This window comes from Sus scrofa, chromosome 1 (genome assembly GCF_000003025.6).
Source record: "Sus scrofa isolate TJ Tabasco breed Duroc chromosome 1, Sscrofa11.1, whole genome shotgun sequence".
NCBI lineage: Eukaryota > Metazoa > Chordata > Mammalia > Artiodactyla > Suidae > Sus > Sus scrofa.
The window spans coordinates 137,143,090-137,164,807 of record NC_010443.5 but is presented as its reverse complement, the minus strand read 5'-3'; the positions used below and the strand labels follow the sequence as shown (position 1 = coordinate 137,164,807).

The following is a 21,718-nucleotide window of genomic DNA, read 5'->3' as shown; positions in this document are numbered from 1 at the left end:
ACCTTTCTTGCCTACCTACTTGGAACAGATAGAAATGCCACCCAAATCACAGACTGAAACACTATATCATTAAGGCTTCAAAGCCTCTTATGAAACATTTGAAGGCAGCTCATTCCAGTAATTATTAGACATGTATTTAGGGGAAAAATAGTTTACTTTGGCATCAGCGTGTACACTGATTCACCAGCACTGAAACAGTGGCAATCAGATTTTTTTTTTCTTCTTTTTTTAGGGCAGCACCCATGGCATATGGAGGTTTCCAGGCTAAGGGTCGAATAGGAGCTACAGCAGCTGGCTGGCACCACAGCTCACAGCATCGCGGGATCCCCAACCCACTGGGCGAGGCCAGGGATTGAATCCGCAACCCCACAGCTCTTAGTCAGATTCGTTTCCGCTGCACCACGCTAGGAACTCCAGCAACCAGATTTTGAACGCCAAGGTTTTCCAGCAAGCAGGTAGTTTCCATTGTGAAGTCCAGGCCTCTGGACATCAGGACTCAGTCTTCTTTTCCCAAATCACCAAGGCCCTAACTCATATTTTTGCCCAAACCTGTTTAGACCTTATTTCCAATAAGTCAAAGAAATTCACCTGCCATGGGTTCTGGCTAAAGAGCTGTTTGGAGGCGGAATTGGGAGTTATGAGGGAAGCTAACATAAGAGTTTGGGTTTATGTGTGGATCCTACTTCTTGAATTTTCCTCCTTGGCTCGTTTTAGCACTTATGATCAAGAATCGCTAAGCTAAGGGCGCCGGGGAGGCGGCCCTTGACCTGACCACTGGAGTGGCACAACCTTGCCGGGTCTCTGAGGCCTGGGAACCTCAGAACCGTGAGAGCCAAGGACCGGCTCCCCTCCCCCCATCGCTTCGAACCAGTCCAGGGCTTGCACTCTGAGAGGCGCCCGGAAGCAGGGAAGCTAGGGCCATGGGGCCAGGGATTGGCTGTTGCCCTGGCTGTCCACCTTAGACCTCACCTTACAACTACCACCCCCTGCCCAGCAGCCTGGATTTGCGTTGCCCAATAATCTCATTGCGCCCTAGCCAGGCCCAGCGGCTCGGCAGCTGATTGGGCACCCTCTCCTCCCACCCCACCTTGCCATCCGCCCGTCCAGGCGCCGCAACGCGTTCCCATTGGTCGTTAGCTCTGCCGATCAGTCTACAGCTTGCCTCCCCCAAACAACCCGTCGGGCCTGAGCGTGCTAGGGAGGCGGGGCCTCCTGACTGGGGGGTGGGAGCGGAGCGGGGCGGGGCGGGGCGGAGGCGGGGCCTCGGCGGAGGCTGGCGCAGCGGCAGCTTCAGGCTCAGGCTCTGGACTCAAGCGCAGCATCCTCGCTGCAGCCGCTACCGCTGTTGCACCTGGTCAGGTAAAGAGAGCCTTGTCTGTCCTGCTGGCGGTCTGCCCCGCCTCTTCTTCCCGACCAAAGGCTGTCTGCTCCGCCTCCTGGGGCTTCAGGGATCTCAAAAAGAGGCGTCAAATCTGTTTGCCCGGCTACCTTATCTTCCTCCCCTTCTGCGTCTCTTCCTCCACTCGCAACTGAGTGGTTTCGAAGTGTGTTGTTGGCCTCCCCGCCCCGCGTCTTCCTAACGCTCCTCACTCCAGAACTGCCGTTAACTCCCAGCCCTCTTGACCCACCAGTGCAGTCTCATTCCCAGCTTGGCAGGGGAAGGGTGGCGGGGGAAGGGGGGGGGTGGCGGGGAGGGAGGGATGCAGCTCTTTATTTTGAAGCTGGATGTGTTTAGTTCTGAGGGGGAAATACTTCAGTGGGATTGGCTTGAAAACAGAAGCAGCTTCATGATTATGATTGGTAGTGCCTAGAAGGATATCTGTTGCTGCTTAATGCTTACATTTATAGATGACATTCATCATCACTGTTTTCTTCTTTCCCCATCTTCTTCATCATCTCCATCACCATCACCACCAACAACAACACCACGACCATCACCATCAACATTTCTTTTCCTCCATCAGAGCTCTTCAAGTCTTGAAAAGCAGACTCTGTTCAGGCATGTAAGTGCTGACCCCCAAATAATAAACAATGACCTTGCCTCCCTGAAGCCAGAGACAAGTCCGTCTTTAACGTAAGGACAAGTAGCTGGGTGAATGGAAAGAGTTTGCTATCCCCCTTTGGGCTTGAGATTGTCACAGAAAACCCTTTGTCTTAATCATCCACACTGCTGCCTGCTGGCTCCTAGAGAGTTTGACATTGGCCCTAGAAGACTTCCGATAGGCTGAATGAAGAGCCTAAGACCAGTGGTATGGGCCTGTGCAGTATGGATGTTTCAGTCATGGAGAGATCAATTTCCAGACCCAAGCCTTTAAGAGGAGCTGGTCAAGTAGCTCAGGATTTGACTTTCTTCCACAGTGGCTCTAGTTGTACTAAAGCATGATTCATGTTTGTGTGTGGGGTATGTGTCATCATATGCTGTGCCTTCTTGGGGGATCTAAGTTCCTGGAGAGAGTTACATTGTGTTGTCTACAAGAGGTAGCGCCTTATGGGCACACTGTTGGTACTCAGCAGCCATCTCAGCTGTTCTTAAGGGTTACTACAAGATCACTTGGATCTCAGGCTTCTTGATCTTTACTCAGGAGGGAAACAGTAAAGCTGAAAATTGCCTATCAGATTAACTGTCGTTGTGGGAGATAGTGCCTTAAAATTGTTATAAAAGGCTCAGCGATGTCTAACCATTAGTCTCCTTTTCCTCAACTGTGTTTATAGTGCAGTAGGACCAATGAATCAGATGCCTTTAAATATGCTGCAGGGACAAAGAAGCAGTGGCTTTGCTGGAGGGAAACAATGGATAAAAGCTGGGAGGCAGTGTATCCTAATGGTTAAACTCATAAACCTGTCACACGGGTTCAAGTCCTGGACCAGCACTTACCAGCTGAGCGGGTTTTGGCACGTCACTGACCCTTCGGAATTTTAGCTTCTTGTCTATAAAATGGGGATAAATATTACCTGCCTCACAGGGAAGTTGTTAAAATGCTCAGTAGTTCCTGGCACATAGTAAGTAGAGAATGATAACACTTTCTGACAAGGATAATAAAGGTCAGTGTTCTGTCCCTAAAATGTGTGTTTTTACCTTATTGTCTTCTCCCACTTTTTTGGTCTCAAAAGTGGGGGATGGCCATCTTTGAGGCTCCTTATAGGACTCCATCTTAAGAAAGGTGGCATGGATTTAGACAGACCTTTCTCTCACCAGGCTGAGCAAATGCTTCGCAAACTCTATCAAGATACAATAAAGATGTAGCTTTAGAGAAGGTTTCTGGACCTCTGGGCTGTCCTAGGCTGCTCCTTTCCCCCTGGGTGTTACTCAGTAAATTGTGCTCTTTTACAGAATCACTAGTAAATGCATTGTGTTCTGCCCAGGAGAAGCAAAACTACTTCAGATGTCCTTGGGAATTGCAGAAACCCTAACTTGCCAGCATGGAAGAATTAGTATTTTACGCTATTTTTATCCTCTAAGAATATCATGTTTTTCTTTTCCCTTGTAGAAAATAGCACATAGTTATTGAACATCCATGTGGTTGAATTTTCTTAAAAAGAAAGATGTTAACAGTCATAGCTGCCCTTTGGGGATACTTTGAAATTTAGAGTATATCGTCAGTGGTATTCAGATATTTTCTGTTGTGCAGGATGGAAGCCCAGCAGAAAGAATTCTAAGCAACAATGAGTATTTTTGGCTAATATAACTGAATCAGGCCCAGCCTCTGATGTCTTGGTGAGGCAGCTGGGCTGCACCCAGCCCCTGAGATTCAGATGCTTTCCTGGTGGCTAGCTTGTTTTCCATCTATTGTCTCTATCTCTTTTAATTCTTTTATTTCTGCTCTTCATTCTCTGTCTTGGCATTTTTCCTTCCTGTCACAGACCTTGTCTGCTCAGCATATTTATAAGCTCTAGATTCGCATCTATCTAGCTCTTTAACCCAAGGATACCCCCCTTCCTCCTCTAGCTCCAAAGTCAGTTCAAGGGAGGAGCTGTGATCCATCAATGCTTGGTTTAACTCTGTTTGGAATGAAGGTTTTGGCCAAGAGGATGGAGTACTGTGGGTCCTATGATTGTCTGGGAGTGGATCTCCTATTCTCTTTAGACATGGAGGAGTGGCCTTCCTTCCTCTTTAGACATGAATTCAGTAGAGCTGTCCCCAAATAAGGAAAAATGGGAGGAGTGGGAGCAGACTAGAACTTGATGTGATGATGGTAAACATCCTTGATAGCAGATGCAGAAACACTCCACTCCTACCTCACATATAGTGACTCAAACTCATTTTATGTTGAAGCTTTGGACTCATGCATGTCATCTCAGGCAGAGGTGTTTAGATGATTTTTGCCTTGACTAGTTTTCTTATTAAAAACCCTACATGTGGAGTTCCTATCGTGGCTCAGTGGTTAACAAACCCAACTAGTATCATAAGGACTTGGGTTTGATCCCTGGCCTTGGTCAGTGGGTTAAGGATCTGGTGTTATTGTGGGCTGTGGTATAGACTCGGCTTGGATCCTGCATTGCTGTGACTGTGGTGTAGGTCAGCAGTTGCAGCTCTGATTTGACCCCTAGCCTGGGGACCTCCATATGCTGCAGTTGTGACCCTAAAAAACCAAAATAAACAAACCAACAAAAATAACCCTACATGTATAATTGTGAACGTTTCTCAGAGATATTTAATAATATACAGTGATTCCACTGTTGGTAGATCATGTTTGGGGGTTATTCACAATCTCTTATAGGGATTTTTGTTTAAAAGGAGCCAGTATTTTTAGGGGCATATAATCTCTGTGTTAAAAACCAGCTTTATTCTGAGCAGGTCCCAGCCTGTGGGTTGTTAAAGTTATAGCCATTAATCTGATTTGCTTGATCTTGTAGAGATGCTAAACCATGGGAATTGTATCCTCCTGGAGTAAATATGAGCTTGCACCAACAGGCTGGCCTTGGGAGGGAATTGAAACATCCCTGCATTTAGTGTCTGCAAAGAAGTGCTGACAAAGCAGTCATCGCGTGCCCTGTAATATCATTACTGAAGTGGGAAAATGGAAAGGAGGCCAAGAACCTCCTTACCTTGTCAGCATATTACAGCAAGCCTCTGGGAAATGGACCATTCACTCCCACTTAGGTGTCTGGCTAGATGTAGAATGAGTTTCAGAATAATCTGTGTTTCTGTATTTCTTTAGGCTTTGAAGATCTAGTACTATAGTTATGTATCGGGTGAGGGGAGGGAAGATGGTTGGTGTCCCTTTAAGCTACCTCACCTCACCACTTTCCTGAAATGTCCTCTGTAATTTGCCTCTGCAGGAAGTGGGCTACTGGCTAGGGTTTTTTGTTCTTTTTTTTTTTTTTTTTTTAAACCAATTCATCTATTTTCTTGCCTTAATCAAAACTGACCTGTATTGTGTCCCATCTTATTAGAGCTGTATCTATTTCTCCATTCTAAAGTATCACAGATCATGAGTTCCTGTCGTGGCTCAGTGGTTAACAAATCTGACTAGCATCCATGAAGATGCAGGTTTGATCCTTGGCCTCTCTCAGCGGGTTAAGGACCTGGCATTGCCGTGAGCTGTGGTATGGGTCACAGTGGCGTCTTGGATCTGGCATTGCTGTGGCTGTGGTGTAGGCCAGTGGCTACAGCTCCGATTGGATCCCTAGCCTGGGAACTTCCATGTGCCGCAGGTGCGGCCCTAAAAAGACCCAAAGTAAATAAATAAAGTGTCCCAGATCATTGTTAAAGATCAACATATTTTAAATTAAACACTTTTTGCCTTTGGTCTTCTAAGTCACAGTCTATTGGGGGAAATATTTTGGAGGTAGACAGAACTTTTTTTTAACAAGAGGAAAACAAACAAGTTTATTAGCATGTGCATCAAGCTTATACTTGGGAACACCCAGATACCCGTTAACTCCAAGGAGTAGTTAGAACTCAGGCTTAAAATCATTTTAGGCTAAAGGAAAGGATTTTGGGGCTTCTGGGTTGGGGAGACACATTATGGGAAAGTGACCAGGAAAAGTATGGTAAACAAGGGTTGTTTAGTAAGGTCTGTGCCTTTCTATTGATAAGAGTAAAGAGTTCCCTTAGGGCGTGGGAGAAGAATACATCTTTTATATAGGAATTTATTTTATAAATGTATATTTTCTTTACAAAAAGAAAACTTGTGCACTGGCCTTAGAGTTTTCCCAGCATCTGCTGGTATGCAGTGGTATTTAACTCAAAATAATCCATATGCCGAAGAGGCATATTTCGCAGTAGCATATTCTGGTACCCCTCATTCTGCCCTTTGAAATTTCCCTTTTTCCAGGAAGTTTTAGATCTTTAAAGTCAAGCTGGTAGCTGTAGAGAGATTCTGATTGGGGTTTGTAAGCTAAGAGATCTACAAAAGGGGACAGAAGAATCCCACAGCAACAGGGCTTGGGATAAGGATACAAAGGCAGAAAAGGACAAATTTAAGGAATTGCCCCAGCTCAATGAATCAGCCTCTCGGTCCTGGGATAGGTCAGTGCAGCTGAACAGTTGTATCTCATGTCAAGAGGTGGTAGTCTAGGTGGGAGTGCCCACCTAAGTTAGACCTGAACATAGTGTGAAAAATCAGGCCCTTCTGATTGATCAGAAGCTTACCCCAGTGACCCACTCATGATGGTACTTTTGGTAAACCATAAAGTTTCCCAGACCTTGACATTTGCATAAATGAAGTTTCAATGATTGCTGAGCTAGGGTGGGGAAAGAGCCTGATTTCTGAAATGCATTTCTATAGTAAAACAAAAACAAAAACAAAACAAAACAAAACAAAGTTTAATGGTGAGAACAAACTATAAACCCAGTTTTTGAGTCCAGAGAGCAGTTGGTCAAGATTTCTAAATGTTGGGTTCAAAGCTTTCTTAGAAGACAGAAGGAGGGCAGGCAGTGGCAATTTGATGGATTTCCTAGTTTGCAGTTTTCAGTGACTCTGGCAATGGCATTGAATGTTCCAGGGGACTTTCTTTTTCTTCCTTTATTATTTTTTTTTTTTTGCTTTTTAGGGCCACACCCTTGGCATATGGGGGTTCCCAGGCTAGGGGTCCAATCAGAGCTACAGCTGCTGGCCTACGCCATAGCCACAGAAATGTCAGATCCAAGCTGTGTCTGTGATCTACACCACAGCTCATGGCAGTGCTGGATCCTTAACCCACTGAGCAAAGCCAGGGATCGAACCTGCAACCTCATGGTTCCTAGTCGGATTCATTTCCACTGTGCCATGACGGGAACTACCCAGTGGACTTTCTAAGTGACCTATATAGCAACTAGAATGAAGGTTGTGTATGCAGAACTTTTAAATATTCACGTGGGTCATCAGAATGTAGGCATTAAAGGACAAGTAACAGCTGCAGGCAGAAGGCTGCCTGAGGGGCAGAGGGTAGATAAGGCTGAAAAGTAGGGCAGGAAACACCATTATGTTGCTCCTGTTGAGGAATTGGTATGAACATCCCAGGAAGGGTGCTCTCATGCATGTTTTTGTAAAAGAAGCACAAAGAACATGAGATGTTCAGTAGACCAGTATTTAAAATTCCAACCAACAGAGCAGGGCATGGCTGCACCACTTTCTCTATGGTTGCTCTGTTTTTGCCCACATTAGTTTCGGTCCACACTCATCCAGGCTCGGATGCTTTCTCCAATGATCTCTATGAAACACCGAAGGAAAAATGTAGATGTTTCAGAGAGGAAGAGAGTGTCTATTTACTGGGAGAAGTTCACCCCAGTGACCCACTCATGATGGTACTTTTGGTAAATCATAAAGTCTCCTGGACCTTGACATTTGCACAAATGAAGTTTCAATGATTGCTGAGCTAGGATGGGGAAAGTATTTTGGAATGACGATGGCTGTCCTAGCACTGAATGATCTTTTTCTTCTGTGAGAATTACCACTGGGCAAATGTGGTTATGTTGAATGGGTTCAGTCCCCAGGAAGCAGTCACTAAAATCTTTATGTGTTATCCTTGTGAAAGGGTACATTGCAGCTTTGATTTGTTGGCTGATTGAAAGCTCGTCCCTATGACCTTAGCCCTGTGAGTCCTAAAAAAGCCATTTCTCACCATTACACTGTGTAGTCCATGTAGCTTGTTGATATTCTCGTCTGAGAAAAATATTCTCAAAGTCTTTTCCAAGGGCAGGCAGTGGGTATGAGCATGTCTTCCTCTGTGTCCATCCTGTGCTAAATACAGGAGATTTAAGCTCCTTCCCTTGTTTACCTCTGCACAGTGGGTAAGTGGTGCTGTTCCTCTGGTATAGACAAGCAAATCCGGGCCAGGAGAGGTTACCATGCTTGCTTAAGGGTATGACTGTAAATGGAGCATGGGTAGTATTTACTTTACATGCTGGACTTGCACTCCATCTTCTGTCTGTGTCCTCATAAGCCACAGAGAACATTCCTGGCTTTAGAATTTTTTAAACTTTCAAAGAAGAACAAACCATAAATATAGTGCAGTCTTCTGGGTATGGATTTAGTAAAAAGCAAGATTTGCTGTTTTTAGGCATTAAAATGATTATCATGTCTCTTTTTAGATAAAAGCAGCCAGTTTAGAAAATGTTCTGAGCCTAGTTCATATTTGGAGAAGTAATTTTTTAAAAGCCCACAGGTCTGCAGACAATAGAATTCATCTGCAGAATTGGCATCCATCCCATCCCCATGTGCCAGTGTCCTTGTCTCCTTTTATTTCTGTTTCTGCTGTAGAATCTTCTACCTTGTACTATAGGAGGTCAACTGGGCTTATGAATCTACTCTTTCCCACCCACCCAACCCCCAACTAAATAGGAACAGATCACATCACCTTGTGTTAAGATCACTTGCTGATTTGTGCTCTGAAAACATAAGTTACTTTTAGATTTTGTGATGATTTGAAAGAGCTGAAACTCCATGATATCCTAGAGTTATAAAGGAAATTGTGGCATGTTGAAAAAAAAAATACTGTTTTCTCAAGCAGCATCCTTTTATTTCTCACTCTACAATTCTTGTACCCAAGTTATTCTCTAGGTAGGTGACAAGATATTTTTCTAGTTGTGCAGTGGAGAAAACTGAAATAGGGAGATCAAAAGTGACTTGCCCAGTGTTACCACTGTGGCACAGTGGGTTAAGAATACAATTGTAGCAGCTTGGGTCACTGCAGAGGCATGGGTTCGATCCCTGGCTGGGTGCAGTGGGTTAAAGGCCCCAGCAATATGGCTTGGATTCAGTCCCTGGCCCAGGAACTTCCATATGCTGCGTGTATGGCCATTTAAAAAAAATAACTTGCCCAAGGTCACTCATGATCGAGAATATAGATCTATGTCACCTGACTCCCTGGGCTTTGTTCATTACATCGCTCACCTTCTCTTCAGGAATAAACAGGTCTGCCAACCAGAAAAATGAACAGACAAGTCAACTCTTAGATTTTGGGGCTTAGTTCTTTTTTTTCAGTTGTATTTTTGGTTACCACATATCAGTGGCTGCTAAATGGCAGCACCGTTAGCTCGATTTAGAATTTTAACCAAGGCAGAATTTGTTAAGAAACAAAATCTGTATCCATAGTCAATGATGCTGGATTATGCACTTAACATAAGAGTTTAGACCTCATCTTGAGTATTCTTACCAAAGTAAATAAATACTTGTAAAAAGATAAACAAGATTCTGATAGCCTAGTCACAAACTGGGCAAATGACAAAGCAAAAGGGAGAGTTGGCCGAAGACGCCAAAGCAGTTGCCAGGGAGCTTGTGCTTGAAACAGATCTGAGAAGGAAGAATTGCACTGAAGAAGAGAGATGGGTCTCTTGTCTAAGACAAAACATATAGATGTATGACTGGGACCCAGGAGAATAGCCTCAGGAAAACCAAGGTCAGGAGCAAGAGGATTTGAAAACATTGCTAAAGCAACTCTTATGAGAGAAGGCTTTTACCAATCAGTGCATCCAATCAGTGCATGATTTATAGATTCTGCTGCTTGAATAAGATGAGGTCAAGTTCATGAGAGAGAGAGAGGGAGAGGGAGAGGGAGAGAGAGAGAGAGAGGGAGGACGAGAGAGCAAGAGAGCGAGAGAGAGCAGAGTTCCTGTCCTTTCCATTCAAGAGTAGCATGAGAATCTCTATCTGTAAAGACAGGCGTATACAACTATCTCATCTCTGTTTATTTATTTATTTTTTTACAAACCAAGTTCATGTCTGTTTCAAGCCTCTTCCTTCCAGGAAGGTGAAAGACTTACTCTCAGTTCTTCTTAGGATCACAGACACACATCCCCAGAGTTGTGTCAAGGCTCCAAGGGGCTGATGCAGTGGGACAGCATTGGGAGAGGGGACCCTCTGGTCACTGAGACATCTAACTGCACAGGTCACTCCGTGGCACTCAGTGTTTCTGCTCAGGTGGCTCTTTCAGTTACAATTGCCCAGGTCATCTTTGGTCCACAGAATTCTTTTAGTGACATTTTTTAGGGTTCATTCTGCCTAGGTATACCTCATACCACTTGGAGGCTTGTGGTTTGCCTGGGGACACTGCCAGGAAGCAGGGCCTGGCTCTCCCTCCTCCAGGACCTGTAAGCCCCTCTCTCTGTTCCCAAGAGCCCTGGGGGCTCATCTTCCACGTTTCCTCAAGATTCTTCATGTCCATATAGCTCATTTCTTTTTACTTCCTTCAAACAATTCCCTATGTTCTCAGTGTTTGGGGATTTTGGAAAACAAAATCCAGGAATATTCTCAGACTATTTCTCTTTCCTCCTTGCCATGTGCCTCTCCTGATGCAGTGAACACCAGTTCCAGGGTACCTGCCTGATTGTGAGTGGGGGGAAGGGGTCCAGAAAAAGGGAAAAACACAAGGAGAATTTAAAAAACCCCTAGATTAATATCCTAATAATTTGGGGTATCTGCCTTATTCTCTTTTGTTGTCCTTTCTCTAAAAATGTATCTCAGACCATGTCACTGGTCTGGGCTACTTAAATCAAGAATAGAAAGCTTACTCAGGCTGGTCCAGTTGAAGTCTATTCCCCAAGAACTAGCATTTAGGATTGAAGGGTGGCAGTGAGTAGGAGCGAGGGGACTTAAGTCACGGAGAAGTGCTCCAGGGATGGCCCTTGAACGCTGTGCCAGTGGCTGTTGGAAGGCTCTGCTTCCTGTACCTCCTGCTCTTGGCTTTTCTATTCCTTCTCTGATTTCATGAAGTTGCCCATGAAGTTCACAAAACTGGATAGGCTTCTCTTTTTGTTAAGGTAGCCAGAATCAGTTTCAGTTTCTTGCAACCAAGATTAATTTAAGAATGGCTTTCCAAGTTGCAAAGGCAGGAAAAACATGGTGAAGAGGAAACTGAAATTCAAGATAGGTGAAGAAATCATGGGATAGAATCTAGATATTTAAGATGTGGTCATCTAATGATTTAAAGGGCCTTTCGCAAGAATTATCATTGGGATCCTAGAACAACTTTTGGAATTTTTTGAGGAGCTGTTTTTAAGCTTTGTAGCAGTGCTTTGTAGTAGGACCTTTGAAACACTGAAGAAAGAGGTGATGTGCAGGGGTTTTGAGGATGAAAGCGCTTCCATCTGAGGGCTTGCTGAAGAGACTAGGGTGGTATAGTCAGGATGAGATATCTCAGGAAACAGGACTGGCTTTCATGTATTTAAATGATTGTTGGACAGAGGAGGAGTTGAATTTACTCATTACAGCTCCAGAAGTGAGGATGAGGACTCACCGAAAAATATTAATGGAAATGGATTTTAACTCAGAATAAGGGGATTTTTTTTTAAACATTCAGGGCTGTCTGGAGTGCTATGAGGTTTCCTTTTAGGGGTGAGAACAATTTGCCATAGAAGAGTTCAAGATGAGAATGGTCTTGAAATGTTGCAATAAATGAGAGAACCCAGAACTAGGATAGAATGGATAATTTCCTAGTTTCCTTTAACTACAAGTTGCCATCATTTTCCCCTATGAATATTATGAACTCCTAGACTAGAAAAATGCCAACCCACATTTTGATAATGTGCAATAGGATTTAAAGCACTTTGCAAATATAGTTTTATGAACATTTGCTTCATTCCTTTATTTATATAAAAAAAACCCCATAGCTACAAGCTATCATTGAAAGAAGACATTTCCAAAAGTAAGAGAAAGAAAAATCTATTTTCTCTTCTCTAAATTGGAATCCACAAGAGTTCCCGTAGTAGCTCAGCAGGTTATGAACCTGATTAATCTCCATGAGGGTTCAGGTTCATTCCCTGGTCTCGCTCAGTGGGTTAAGGATCTGGTGTTGTCATGAGCTGTGGTGTGTGTAGGTTGCAGACACGGCTTGGATCCTAGGTTGCTGTGGCTGTGGCATAGGCTGGCAGCTGCAGCTCAGATTCATCCCTTAGCCTGGGAACTTCCATACGCCACAGGTGCAACCCTAAAAAAAAAGAAATAAATATTGGAATCCACAGTGATTAAAAGTTTGACAGCCAGGTGGTTCACTGAGTTGAAAAAACTCTTTGTAATATTGAGGTAATTATTCAAAACCCAGGGAATACTGAATTCCATTTTCTCTAAATTTCTAAGCCACATGAAACCGAATAGATTCCTTTGAGATATTTTAAGGAATAAATCAGAATTCCAACTCTTCTTCCATAAACTTTGTAAATGAAAAAAAACTTGTTACCATAGCACCTGCTGTTAAACCTAAACAGATAAGCTCAGGTATTTTATCTAGCATTCCCCAGAACACTTCACCTAAGCTAGTCCCTTTCACAGCTCTGTGACCCTTTGTGTATTTTATATTACTACTCTTAACTAGAGGATAAGAACTAGGTTTTTCTAGTTTGTCATTTACCATGGCAAGCAGGTGTTGACATTCAATAATCATGTCTTAAACAAGAAAGGACAAGGAAAGCCACTTAGTTTGAAATCCTGGTCTTATAGACTCCATCAGACATAGTCTGACATCATGAAGCTTTTCATAATCTCTTTCATAATCTCTTCCTCTTCATGTAAAAACCTTTAAAAATGTAACACACACAGGACTATTCATTAGCCTCGATCGGTGGGTTAAGGATCCGGTGTTGTTCTCTATTCTGTTTATTTAAGTGGATTATATTTATAAAGAACATTTGAAAGAATCCAGTCTTTTCTGCTTTGCAGATTGAATTCTCAAGTCATTTTGAAGGCACTGTGTGCAACATAAGTAAAAAACATGCTTAAGAGTCTCTAACTTAAAAGGAAAGAAACATAATCATGAATGTAGACTCTGATATAAAAATCCCTTTTAAAATCATTTTTGAAATTGTAAAAAATACAAAAAAGTACAGAGAAGAAAATAGCAATGATCCATATTCCCAGCAGGAAGAATTAACTACACCTTGGCTGAGTCTCTCCCTCTATGTTGGGAAACATGCTTTAAACAATATCATATATAAAGGAGTTCCTGTTGTGGCTCAATAAGTTAAGGACCTGATATTGTGAGGATGCAGTTTCAATCCCTGGCCTTGCTCAGTGGGTTAAGGATCCGGCCTTGCCTCAAGCTGCAGCGTAGTTTGCAGATATGTCTCGGATCTGGCGTTGCTGTGGCTGTGGCATAGGCCACAGATGCAGATCACATTTGACCCCTAGACTGGGAACTTCCATATGACATGAGTGTGGCCATTTGGGAAAAAAAAGAAAATATGAAGTGAGAGCAACCAAAGTATTTCAAATTCCTAGTATATTAGTTCCATGACAGCTTCTGTTATTTCTCTATCCTCAAAGCACGACATATGCCGGTATTCCATAGGCCCCCAATTAATACTTGTTTAATTAAATGGGTCTTAATGTGCTAGGAACTGTGGTGCATTAAATTTATATCTAATTTTGTCTTGGAGTTCCCGTCATGGCTCAGTGGTTAATGAATCTAACTAGCATCCACGAAGTCGCAGGTTCGATCCCTGGTCTTGCTCAGTGGGTTAAGGATCCGGCATTGCTGTGAGTTGTGGTGTAGGTCACAGATGCAGCTCAGATCCTGCATTGCTATGGCTGTGGTGTAGCTCTTTGGTATAGCTACAGCTCTGATTTGACCCTTAGCCTGGGAACCTCCATATGCTGTGGTTATGGCCGTAAAAAGAAAAAAAAAAAGTTATATCTACTTTTGTCTTGACAACACACCTATTAAGTGGGCTTTTTTTTTTTTTCTTTGCCTTTTTAGGGCTGCACCCTCGGCAATGGAAGTTCCCAGGCTAGGGGCTGAATCAGAATTGTAGCTACCAGTCTATGCCACAGACACAGCAATGCTGATCTGAACTACATCTGCGACCTGCACCACAGCTCACGGCATCACTGGATCCTCAACCCACTGAGCGAGGCCAGGGATTGAACCCATGTTCTTGTGGATACTGGTCGGGTTAGTTATCACTGAGCCACAATGGGAACTCCTAGGTGGGCATTTACTGTCTCCATTTTATAGATGAGGAAGCTAAGTCACAGTAAGTAATTTCCCAAAGTTATATAGCAGGATGTAATTGTAAAATGCCTTCTTTTTGCATGACACCTGGTCATTTATGTTGGATGCAGTAAGAAAGATGGAGGCACATGAGCTACTGATTATAATCCAGTGGGGTGAAGTAATAGTATATAAACAGCCCATAGGTTAAGAGGCTGCTTGGTGGTGACTCTCTACTCTCCATTTGCTATGTGGCACCAAGCAAGCACCTCCCCTTCCCTAAGCCTTCACTTCCTATCTGTAAAACGGGATTGACAGTGGAAAGAGTTAATGAAATACTTCGGGTAAAACGTTGTGTCATACTTGCCGCACATGCTCAGGAAAGAGTAGCCTTATGTATTATGTTTAGAGAGTGCCCTGGAAGCTCAAAGGAAAAAGTCATTTCTTTCCCCTGGATTTTCAAAGGAGGAGACCTTTGTGCTTGGGCTGATCTAGAAGCACAGGGATTCATCAGGGGAGAAGTAGACGGAGTCTTGGCAGAAAGAAAAACATGACACATGGGACTGGAGATCCTGCTGGGTATTTGCATTCCCCTATTCAGTGCCAGAAACTTCCTTCCTTCCCTTGTACGCCTCGAAATGTCCGAACAGGAGTATCTGTGTTTAGAAAGGCTGGCTTGCAAAGAAACCATCGTATCTTACTGGACCATCTTCCCATTTAGAAAGTGAATTAGTCAGTGTCTGTAGAGCTCTGGAAATGTGAGGTGACAGGGCAGTTTTAGGGCTATTGATTCAGGAGGCCAGGGCCATCCAAGGCCAGCTTAAGAGCCCCCAGTGGTCCTCAGAAGGAGCCTGAAGCCCAGCCTGTCTGTATTCTGGAACAGTGATTCTCAACCTTGTTTTCATTGTCCCTCTCCTAACTTTTAAATGTTAATAGTACAGATAAAGTGCATATCTGGTTATGTGTTTGATGTTCATCCCTACTTTATGCATAAAGAGTAAGATTTTGGGAGTTCCCTGGTGGTCTAGTGGTTAGGATTCAGTCCTTTCACTGCTGCAACCCAAGTTCAATCCCTGGTCTTGGAACTGAGATCCCACATCAAGCTGCTGCACACTTTGGCCAAAAAAAAAGAAAGTTGAGATTTTTTACCCTCTCTCCAAGAACCAACTTATGTTAAATAGTCTTCAGAGATGCATGCACCCCTATGTTCATGCAGCACTGTTCACAATAGCCAAGACATGGGACCAACCTAAATGTCCATTAACAGATGAAGAGATTAAGAAGATGTGGTACATATATCAATGGAACACTACTCAGCCATAAAAAGAACAAAATAATGCCATTTGCAGCAACATGGATGCAGCTAGAGATTCTCATACTAAGGGAAGTATGTCAGAAAGAGAAAGACAAATACCATATGATATCACATATCTGGAATCTAAAATATGACACAAATGAACCTATCTGCAAAATGGACACAGATTCATGGACATAGAGAATAGACTTGTGGGGGAAAGGAGAGGGATAGACTGGGAGTTTGGGGTTGGTAGATGCAAACTATTACATTTAGAATGGATAAGCAGTGAGATCCTACTGTACAACACAGGAATTATATCCAGTCTCTTAGGACAGACATGATGGAAGATAGCATGAGAAAAAGAATGTATATATCTGTATGACTGGATCACTCTGCTGTACAGCAGAAATTTACACAACACTGTAAATCAACTATACTTTAACACAAAAACTAAAAAAAATAAAATAGTCTTCAGAGGGCCTTCTCAGCTAAGCTGCTGGTCTGCAGCTGACCCTGAACTTGAAGGCTCTAACCACTGTGCTGCTACAAATAGCCACTTTTTTCATGTGTGTCTTTTGTCTTTTTTAGGGCTGCAACCACGGCATATGGAGGTTCTCAGGCTAGGGGTTGAATCAGAGCCATAGCTGCTGGCCTACACCACAGCCACAACAACATGGGATCCACGCTGTGTCTGTGACCTACACCACAGCTCACGGCAATGCCATATCCTTAGCCCACTGAGCAAGGCCAGGGATCAAACCTGTGTCCTTGTGGATACTAGTCGGGTTCATTAAACACTGAGCCACAGCGGGAACGCCTGCAAATAACCACTTTTGATCATGCTTTCAGTTGTACTTCCTCAATGATCCCTTCTAGAAGAATAATGTGGGCTATGGCACCACCTTCCCAGCTGGTCTTTCTCTCTCTGCTTCCTCACCTGCCCTTTCACTGTCAATTTTCCATGTATCACCCTGAGTGACCTTTTGAAAATGTAAATAGATCACCTCCGTCCTCAGCTTAAACTCTTACGCACCTTCCCGTGGGACTGAGAATGAAACCTGGACTCTGTATCATGGCTCCCAAGGTCTGCCTGATCTTCTCCCACCTCTTACTCTGTTCTTTTCTGGTGCCAGCCTGCCTGCTGGGGAGAGTGTTGCATGGACAGCAAAAGCCATTGGGCAGAAAGTCACAGGTGTTTGCAGCAGGGAGCCTCAGTGTGTGGAGATGACCCCAAGAGGGTGTGGGCAGGGGTGTGTGTGAGTGTGGACAGCAGTGGCCGTGACACCGAAAGGGCACAGTACATTTGGCACTCGGGGAAGTCAGAAAGACTTCTCTGAGCACATGCCAGTGATGGAACCATAGCATGAAAAGTGACTATGCATTAACTGTGTGAAAGAGGGACAGCATCTGTGGTCTGAGCAGAAGGAAGAGCAGGGAGCGGAAGGGAGCCATGGCCGTGGCGGAAGTGTAATGATGCTGCTGCAGAGCTAGGCAGGGCCCGTCACACGGGGCCTGTCAGTCTGTTAAGGGGTGCAGTCTGTCTTAAGAGCAAGATTGCCATTGAAGGGTTTTAGCTGTGTGTGACTAGCTGAGGAAGTGACAAGGTCAGCCTTTTGTTTTGAAAAGACTGCTCTGGTGGCAGTGTGAACATAGACCAGTTAGGAGGCCCTGCAGTGGGAAGGCGGCCAACTGGTACTGGGTTGCCCAAGTACCTGGCTGGTTTTAGGACTGAAAAGCCTGAATCCTGGAAACTTCTCAGTCGTGGGCAAGCCTGCCTGGCTGGTCACCCAAGTAATAGATTATGGTCATTTCATGAAAGATGCAGGATTTCTGTTTCCTAGACTCACATCAGAGGGAAAGGGATCAGGACTGTGATTCATTATTTTTGAAAGCCTCTTAGAATTGGCCTCCCCAGGAGTTCCCATTGTGGCTCATCAGTTAAACCTGACTAAAGTCCATGAGGATGCAGGTTTGATCCCTGGCCTCGCTCAGTGGGTTAAGGATCTGGCATTGCCGTGAGCTGTGGTGTAGGTTGCAGACGCGGCTTGGATCTGGCATTGCTCTGGCTGTGGCATAGGCCAGCAGCTGTAGTTCTGATTTGACCCCTAGCCTGGGAACTTCCATATGCCGAGGGGGCAGCCTTAAAAAAAATCAAACAAACAAACAAACAAATGGCCTACCCAGATGTACAGGTAACACAACAAGACACACACACACACACACACACACACACACACACACGTGCATGCGCGCATGCGTGCGTACACGTGGATACACACACACACACACACAAGTGTGGGCACTTCAGGTAAGCCATGATTATTTTATTATTTTTCCTCTACAGGCTGGATGGTGTCACATTCTTGACATCTCAAAGCCTGGAGCCTGCCGGAGGGAAGGTTGATCTAGGTGAGTAGGGGGACCAGGTCATTGCAGCATGCATGCCTGTGCCCACTGTCAAGCTGCACCTTGGCCATGGGCTTCCATGCCCATACCATCTCTCACCCCAGCTTCCTGGTTCCAGCTGTGCCTTCCCACCCAGCTGTTACCTCCCAATCCTACTGATACTTGCTCTCTAACGTACTGTACTGCAGAGCACTTCCTGCTTCCCAGTTGCTTCCCCTAAAGTAAATGGCTCCTGCTTCCCAGTTGCCCCTTAAAGTAAATGGCTCCATGCTTGTATTTCAAAGCTGCTTCCCCCATTCTCTTCCCCTCCCCCCAACTTTCCTTGACTCCCCAGAGGCAGAAGATGTTTGTCACTAAACCATCCAGAAACCTTAAGAGAGGAATGCTGGTGCTCCCACTTCCACTATAAATAGCTAACAGGGCCCACTAAGTGTCTGGTACTGTTTTTGAACACTTTATAAATGTAGTCATTAGATTTGTATTAATAAATGGATCGCTCATTGGAGAGACTTTTATTGAGTACTTGTGATTTTCTAGTTCGTTGTCAAGGACAGGACCTAGCCAAGAGCAGACCTCCTCTTGTCTTGGTGGTTATGTTCTACAGTGTGTGGGGAGAGACTGAATAACTGATGAATATCTAATGTGGCAAGTGCTAAGTTCCATGAGGCAGACACACCAGGATAAGGGCTGGAGAGTGACATTGGCCATGGGCACTTTTGTGTCCAATCACCGAGAAAGCCTTTTCTTGAGGCATCGTTTGAGTAGATACCCGAAGGTAGCCAGTTACTGAGCCATAAAGATTCTGGAACATTCTGGCAAAGGGAACAACAAGTATATAAATAAATATATATTTGGTTTAAGGTAGAACCCTGAAATAACACCTTTCATTTTTCTCTCAGGCACTGAGAGTAAAGATTTCATGAATCCATTTTCCCCCTTGTTTAGTATCTTGGAGCATTTTTTTTAAATCTCTTTTCTTCACTTTCTAAATTTCCTACTGTCATTTTGATCTTGAATAGAAATTTCGGTATTAATCTAGTCTTTTATTCCCTAATCTGACGTTTTGTATTTTTCATATTTTTCCCTCTTTGATACTCATTTTTGTGATGGAAAACCAGTTTTGTTCCTGACAGTGATTTTTTGTGTGTGTGTGTGGGGGGGTCTTGCTTTAATTGTTGTGTCTGTTGGAAAGTAAAATTCAAGCCATCATTGATCATTAATTCTGGCTACAGATAATGTGTTTAAATTTGCAGGCAGAGACACAGGTTGGATTTATGTGTTCAGATAATAACACTTTACTCCACTGTTTAGTGAATGTCTGCCATCTTTACAGCCTGTATTGTAGGGAATACAAAGATGGCCATGATGACAGACCCTTCTTCCCTTAGGGAGCTTTTGATTGAACAGGAAAAATGAGTTGCAGAGGGTTTATTGGTCATAGGAGGCAGGGTGTCTTGGGAATCTATTCCTGGATGATGTGGGTCTGGAACACAAAATAATAGTAGCATTTACTACTGTAGCTCCCACTGTGTATCCGATGCCATGATACACAGTGCCAGTACAGCTGTCAGGTATCGTCATTGCCTGTAGTTTAGGGATGAGAAGTGGAGGTGAAGAGAATTTATATAGCCATCTGAGGTTACCATGCTAAGTGGAAGAGCTGGGATTTGAACCTAAAGCTGTCCTAAGGGGGGGAGGGAGGGACGTTTGACCCTGACAACTATGAGGCATGGAGCCCAAGGACCTCTGAAGTCTGAGCTCACAGGCACTGTTAGGATTGAGCCAAACATTCTGACACAGAAGGCTAAATAGTTGAGCTCCAGTGCATGGCATGGAGACATCAGAGGCTGGGAAGAGCCTGAGAAGGGTCTTGAATTGAAGATTTTTGCCTTTGTGCATGGGCCAGGGAGCAATTAAAGCACCTCTTCAGATGGTACATGCCAACTGAAGTGGACCAAAGGGAGAAAAGGCTTTAGAAGTGCTGAGTAGCTAGATGTCTGTGTCCTGGGTCTCAGTCAAGCTAACAATGAATTTTATTTCATAATAGAGGCACAAATAATAAGCCTTGTTAATTCATCCATGTTCATTTTACATTCAGTCTTACTGGTTTCTAACACTTGACTTGTTTTCCTTCTGGTTCTTGTGTTATTTGTTTCTTCCCCCCAACTTGTAAGTTTCTTACGTCATTTCCTTTGCTTCCACCCTTTACTGTTCTGAGGTATCTTTTGGCTCCAGAAGCCTGGGTTCTAACCCCACGTCTGCCCTGGATTTACGCTACCTAGAAAAGTAATCTGGAGAGTGGGCTCCATTTCTCCACAAGGGGGATTATGGAATTGTACTGTGAACAGGGGGAATAAAAAGCTGTTTTACAGATGAAAATGGTGAGGGGCGGTGAGGTTAAGTGACTTTCAGAAGATGATTCTGGTAGTAACTGGCAGAGCTGGATTTGAGCCCAAAGCTTTCTGACTCTGAATTCATTGTTTTTAGTTTGGTTTGTGCTGCCTGGGTACAAGCTCTCTCACATGACGATTGATCAGTCCTGGACCAGTTGTACCACAGGATGAGTGGTCCATATTCCATGACTTAATGAAGAGAAAGCTGTGAATGAGTGGGTCTGTCTTCTGAATGAGACTCAGTGTCCCTGGCCAGTCCTGTAGGGGATTTGCAGATTCAGGGCCCGAGGACAAACTGTCTTGATTCATTTCCCAGTCACTCCCTGCTGTGAGACCCGGGCAAATTACTTTCTTTCTCGGAGCCTCAGTTTCTGTATTATGGGATGGAGCTAAATATTAGGACCTACCTCCTAGACTTTTTTGTGTGTGTGTGTATGAAAATATCAGGTTTTTTTGTTTCTGTTTTGTTTTGTTTTTTGCTGCACCTGCAGCATGTGGATGCTCCCAGGCCAGGAATCAGACCTGTGCAACAGCAGTAACCCGAGCCACTGCAGTGATAATGTGGGATCCCTAGCTTGTTACACCACAGGGAACTCCCACCTGTGAACATAAATTGTTAAAACAGGTAAAGCAGCACTAAGAAGAGTGCCAGCACATGGCGGGTGCTCACTGAACAAGTAATTATCTATTTAATTAACTACGTAATAGTAATTAGCTATTGAAAGAGCTAACGCTTTTTACCTTAGCTATCTCAAACTTCCTCTTGAGAACCAAAGCTTAAAAATACTCTTGGCACTCCTAAATTATGTCTTAGCTGGAGGCGGGAGCGTTAGGATTTTGTCAGTGTTGGGAAGACATCTAACCAAATCAACACCTCCTCTATTTAAGTGAAGCTGAATTCCCTAAACTGGCCCCCAAGGCCTGTCATTCCCTTTGACAGGGTAACCCTGAAGATAACAGGGCTAACTGGGTAATCAAAAGCTGATGATTTCTATCTGGTCATATTTTGAAAGTGACTTTTCGTAGGGGACACAAAAGAGAATCTGTTACCATCAAGGGAAGCTCAAAGAGGCTGGTGAGAAGTGACAAAGATGAATTTTCTACCTAGAATAGTGTAGAAGAAAATATCTGACATAGAGTTGGCCTCCAGGGGATGACTTTGTATTTTATTTTTATTTCCTTTTTTTTTTTTTTTTTTTAGAGCCACACCTGCAGCATATGGAAATTCCCAGGCTAGGGATCAAATCAGAGCTGTAGCTGCCAGCCTATGCCACAG

At 44.0% G+C, this 21,718-nt stretch overlaps 1 protein-coding gene across 1 annotated transcript in view; it reads left to right on the top strand.

Moving 5' to 3' along the window:
• The window catches only part of FMN1 (formin 1), a 467,180-nt gene continuing 446,737 nt past the window's right edge, over positions 1,276-21,718 (top strand). The window contains 3 exon segments of the mRNA XM_021098316.1: positions 1,276-1,359; positions 1,965-2,003; positions 17,988-18,052. The gene's annotated coding sequence lies outside the window, so the exon portion shown is untranslated.